The 5874-nt window shown below is 51.1% G+C and overlaps 1 long non-coding RNA gene across 1 annotated transcript in view; it reads right to left on the reverse strand.

Moving 5' to 3' along the window:
- Positions 1-1339: 1339 nt before the first annotated feature.
- LOC106728097 overlaps positions 1340-5874 on the reverse strand; it is a 9580-nt gene continuing 5045 nt past the window's right edge. Inside the window, exon 2 of the long non-coding RNA XR_001364349.1 lies at positions 1340-2071. This is a non-coding gene — a long non-coding RNA (uncharacterized LOC106728097). The remainder of the gene's footprint in view (positions 2072-5874) is intronic.

Below are 5874 nucleotides of genomic sequence, written 5' to 3' on the forward strand. Positions count from 1 at the left end.
CTGTTCCTCGGAGCAGGGATGGTGCGGCAGGCTCAGGCTATCTGAACGAGGAACCTGGGTACTAACCACCACACACACACACACACCGCCGTCTTTGGGCCCCAGCACCCCTCCCTGTGCTTGGCACGTAGTAGGCACCCCGTCACGGTGTGTTGTTGGAGGAACGAGACATGGTGATGCTTATGAAGTGATTGCTGGGTGCCAGAGGCTGGGCCGGGCGCCAGGGCCCACCTCCCACAGCTCCGACGGTGGGCTCACAGGTGACTTGAGCCCCGTCTGACAGGGAGATCCAGAGCCCGAGAAGTGAACGCCCTCTCCCCTCGCCCCGGACCACCCAGCCGGAGACCAGCTCTGAGGTCCTGGCTGCACAGAGTGGCAGGATTTTGCAGGGCGGGGGGTTGAGGGGGGCTCTTGGCTGGTGAGGAGGGGCTGACATTTGGCCTGGCTGTCACTCCTAGCAGGCAGGGTTTAGGGGGTGGCCACCTCATCCAGACCCAGCCTCCGGTTGTCATTTAGAAATGACGGTTGATGGGCGCTGTGGTGGTGGCTGAGGCTGATTGCAGGGCCTGGGAGCTAAGGCAGCCGCTGTGGTCCTTGTCCCCTCCAACCACTCGGTGGCAGCTGCCATTGGATTACGCGGGGCCTTCAGGGGCTGTGCGCTCCCCAGGGAAGGGGTCACATCAGAGGTCGGGCAGGGCACCCAGGCAGCTAGGGGCGCAGCACCGCCTCCCTCTGTCATTAATGAGAGGGGGACCTGGACGACCACTGCCCGGCCTGATCGGTCATGATCAGTCGCAGTGGAGATGGCCCTCAAAGACCTGGGTGGGCAGCAGCAGCGCGGACAGCCCAGCTCGTCGCGGGAGGAGACCGTCTTGCCCACGGGCTTCGTGGAGAAATCACGCCCCTGGCTTGACTATCCCAGCGTTGCGGGCCTCCCTGCAGCCGTGCGGGGAGTCTGGGGCTGGCCTGCCTTTGCCCCTGACGTGGGAGCCGTACCCCTTGGAGATCAGGAGGAGCCTGGGAATCAGACAATTCAATAAACTCACAATCAAACATCCGCAGCCTTTCATACTTTTTCACTTTCTTTAACTCAATTTATTTTTCATTTTGTGGACAGAGATTTAGTCCGGGTATTAGTTTATGATTTTTTGCTGAAGGAATTACTCAACACACACACATATAAAAAGGAAATATTATTTTTATCATTTATTTTGTGCCATGTATACCATAGGAGAAAAAAATGGAGTGAAATCACTTCAGTACCGCTGTGTTTTTCATTACAAAGTTATTACATATAGAAATTACTCCAAATTATCTGAAATGAATGGAAATTATGAGGTTTAAATTCCCCAGGTTACTGCAGGCACAGCTCTGGAAATTTATTTTGTCATCTTGCTGAACATAATTGCTACAACAAAATTTCTTCCATTTTACAACTGCAGCATAACTTATTTATACCGGTATAGCTGTAATTTTACATCAATAAGTTGCATGGGAAGGAATACACAGGTGGTAATTGAAAACAATAATTTGTACTGAGGTCCAGGTGGAATGGTTGGCTGAGGAAAAGACTCCAGTTACCGTCGGCAACAGCTTTGTGTCACTGTGCTCTCTTCCCATCCGGTTCGCCAACATCCTGCAAGCCATCCAAACACCCTCCATCACATCCCTGCGGTTGCCAGGGCGAGAGCCAGGGTGGACCGACTTCCCACCACGGCCCAGGCGTCCTGGTCCGGAAACTGAGGTCGTGGGCCAGGGGTGGGGGGGCGAGGGAGGCCCTGGCATCTCTGTGCAGCCCCTGCCCGTCCCCTCTCATGCCTTGCAACCTGCCTCTGGGTTGGGCACGCTTAGGTACCCAGAGCTAATTAAGGTGTTTGATAGATTTCAATCGGAGTATGAGTTTTTTGCCAGAAACATCAACAATTCGATTCCCCAAACACAGCGCGGAGTGTTCAATCCACTAATGCTTTATACATTACTGTGTTCCTTCCCAGCCGGAATGTGTGGTCTGGGTACAATACCGAACCGGTCCCCAAACGGGCGTCCTCACTCTTCAGTTCTCTAATTGTTCCTGTTAAGCAGATACAAATAATAAAACTGCAGATGCCTGTACGAAGTCCCCGCAGCCGATGCATCTGCCCATTTGAATCCGGGGATCCAAATTCAGATGTAAGGAAATGGGCCGTGAGTCTGGCCTGTTTAGATGGCAGACCATCGGAGATGGGTCCGAGATGGGTGTCCTTGCTCCTGTCCAGTTCCATGTCGGGTCACATGTGGGAGGAAGATAGATAGATAGATAGAGAGAGAGAGAGAGAGAGAGAGAGAGAGAGAGAGATGGTGGTGGTGGTGGTGGTGGGGTGGGGGGGTAAAGGGCTTTGTCGCAAGTTCAAATAGAAAGTATTCTTGCCACATCCATATTTTAGAAGCCATTGCTGTTTCAAAGATCCCAAAGGCTTAAAATCACAGCGAAATCATTTTTAAAAGGACCAGATTAAAGAACACGCTGTACCAGAATGCACAGCAGTCCCGCGGCTCGGTTTCCTCGGGTGGCATTAATTATCTTTTGTTGCAGCAAATTGTCTGCCTTGTAAATTGAGCCGAGTGTGCGTCTTCAAGCAGATTCAATGTTTTAATATGTGCATAATGGAATTTCTATAACGTCCGCGTCCTATAGATCTATTATTCCACCTCCAACAATGTGCCTGCCGTTCAGACCGTGTGCTGTGGCGGCTTGTTTGTCGTCTGGCAACCGCAGCCCCTGTCGGTTCGACAGAGGGAACACCACTTAACTGTTTTCTAGGGTACAAACTACCTTTGTTGAATTCACTCGAAAGCATGCATGGCTGTTTCTAGAGCTACAGACAACAGATAGCGCCCAGACCCTTTCTTTTCCGGCTCCGGAAGGCATATGCGAGGCAAGGTGTTGCCTGGTTTTTATGTTTACCTTTCGGTAAGTGGTCCCTCGCAGCATTCTCATTAGACAAGCCTTTCGGAGGATGCTGGCCTGACTCACGCCCCTGTCTCCTCTGCTCTTCCCCAAGCCAGTCCTTCCCCCTCACTCCCCTCCACCACGTCCTCTGCAGCGCATCTCAGCACAGACAGAGCCTAGGTTGGAGGTGGGGCGGGGGGAACGCAGAGCTTGCCACTGAGTCAGATTCATCTACGACTCCAGCTCAGCATTTACTGAAACTTCCTCCTTCTCCAACTGCTTAAGGATACAAACTAATTAATCCTCACAGTCTCATAAAACCCTTGTTAGAAGGTGATCATTATTGCCTCCACCCCACCCCTCTCCATTTCCTATTATCAGACACCTCGTTGCCACTGCAGTCTGACAGCCAGAGTCAGAACTGAAAATTCCCTTCTGGTTCTCAGTTCTTTCCCCAAATGAACCATGTAACCCTCTCCCCACTCTCCCACCCTTGTGTTCTCAGTAGGGGAGATTGACGGCCACTGGACCCGTGAATTCAAACTTGTGTGTGTGTGTGTGTGTGTGTGTGTGTGTGTGTGTGTGTGTTTTGCACATTCTGTCTTACAATCCGGAGACTCAGTGACAAGAGAGACGCAGCAGAGACCCTTTCTGCACATCACCTCCCCCATACGCCCTCGAGATCATCCTTGTGAACAGTATTTCTCCCTAGCCGACCAACTGGGTGATGCCAGTCAGTCCCGACCAAATTTGAATTGATGACTCAACTAAAGAATTAAAATTAGCAAGGCAAGAAAATTCCAAATGAGGTGAGAAAGCTGTAGAAATAGTTCCAGATCCCCTAGTACTGAGCCATTCAGTATCGTTTCTGATGACAGGGACAGAGAGCTGGGAACATTCCGTGTGGGTGTGAGTCTTTTTCATATATGGAGAGCTGGGTTAAGTGTTTTTTTTTTTATAAGAAAAATAATGCATGAATCAGAAGCAGTGACTTTGATTTAACCCCTTGCAGGCTGCAGCTGTAAAGACAGCAAAACAGCACTACCTCTCAGATTTCCTAGAACATTCCTAGGCTCCGCACAGTTAAGCAATAGTGGGAAGCCTACCCTATCCAGCCCAAGCGTTACAGAAACGAATAAAGTACAAACGGTGGCATGTTTGAGCAGAGGCAATGTTGCTAAATTCAGTACCTGCAGAGAACCAACCAACCAGTTGTTGGAAGGCACCTTGTGGTCCTGCCTCGCTACAAGGAGACAGACTGCAGAATCCCCTTCCCAACCTGGCAAGCCAAGCCTTCCTCGAGTGCTTGTGGCACCCGGAAACTTGCTGTACTTTGCAGAAGTGACATCAAATAATTCTAGAAGATACGCCAGGAAGCCCACACGACCTCTTTTGCCTTTTTATGCTTCTGGATTTGGCAGCTCCTAGAGATTCTAGAATGGTGAGGAAGGAGACCGGGGCCATCTTATTAATATGTGCACACCCCGGATTTGCGTAGTACCTCCACTGCGGTTTCCTCGAAAGTGAAAACAAGTCAATCCACCGATCAGATCGATGCGTGTTATTTATCTTCATCTTCTCAGTCAATCGCGTTTATAGATCCCGAGGACTGGAAAGTGGAGACAGTTCGCTTCTGCACTGGCCCTCTACCTGTGAATACGCAAAGACTCGCCGCCTCTTTGCACAGATTTCCTGCAGAAACACTGGGAGTTCCCATTTCTACTGCCATTACTCATCTTGATTCTTTCCAAATTTTCGTAAACACATAAAATATAACAGCCCAGAAGGCAAAGATAACATTGTAGAATCTCCTACAGCCCCCACCCCCGTCTCAGCTAAGAGTTAAGGATGATAGTCCTTCAAAGAATTTGAAACAAGAATCTCTGCTTGGGGGAGGGGTCAGGGTCTGTGTCATTTGCCCCCACTGCAGGGCCTGTCACAGGCAGCACGCACAGGGAATCAGAGCCCCTCACAAGATGAATAAAAACACACCCCGATTTGATGGAACTGATCTGTGACTGCTGAACTATTCCTCTATAAGGAAATTTAAAATGACGGAGAATATGGGGGGGGGGGGCGTTATCTGTTGGAATGCACTATGAAGCTAGAAAAAGGAGAGCAGGGAAATAGTTGTGAGTTCAAAAAGCTTTTTGACATCTGCTGTTTTTTTTTCTTCTCTCAAAGATAGTGCAGAAAATGTGGCATTTCTTTCCATCTGATTCTAATCTGCACAAAGCCCCAGCACTGGGTCCAGCACACAGTAGGCCCACTGCAGGTAGGCGCTGGAGAAATGAGTGTGGAGTTGTGCAATATCTGGGACTGCACAAGCACCTGCACTTTTTCCTTCATATTTTCATATGTTAAGCACCTGCCCCCCCTACCTGCCCCCTTCCCCCCATTGGGGATGGAGGGACTTTTATTCTAAACAAAGGCTTGGTAGATCAAGGAGTGGTGTGTGTGTGTGTGTGTGTCTGTGCAGTGGCCTCAGAAGGGTACAGGATTACAGGATCCCCTGCCTGCCTGGGGTCCTGAGGAAGGGGTAGAGACCGGGCTGTGGCCGGACCTCCGCCACTCTCTTCCTGCCCAGCCCGCCTGTTGTGTGGGTATCAAGAGAGTGGAGAAATATTAGAGCGGGCCAGCTGCCGGAGCCGGGCGGGGTCTAGGGAGAGGTCAAGGTCGGCGGAGAGGCGGCTATTGATCTGGCTTGGAACGCGAGACAGGGAGCGCAGCAAGACTAAAGGGGGAGCTGTGAGACCAGACATTAACAGCTTTCAGCGCTAATGATGCCCGTGCCAGACGGGCAGAGGGAAAAAAAGGAGACTGGAGCGGCAGCTGGGATTGCTCGCTGCCTGCACCCGGCCGCCTCTCCTCTCGGGAGAGGAGGAGAAGGAGGAGGAGGGCAAAGGGGCCAGCGCCTCCACTCCCTGGCCACGGCGAGGTGGAGC

The sequence above is a fragment of the Myotis brandtii genome, unplaced genomic scaffold (assembly GCF_000412655.1).
Source record: "Myotis brandtii unplaced genomic scaffold, ASM41265v1 scaffold535, whole genome shotgun sequence".
Classification (NCBI taxonomy): domain Eukaryota; kingdom Metazoa; phylum Chordata; class Mammalia; order Chiroptera; family Vespertilionidae; genus Myotis; species Myotis brandtii.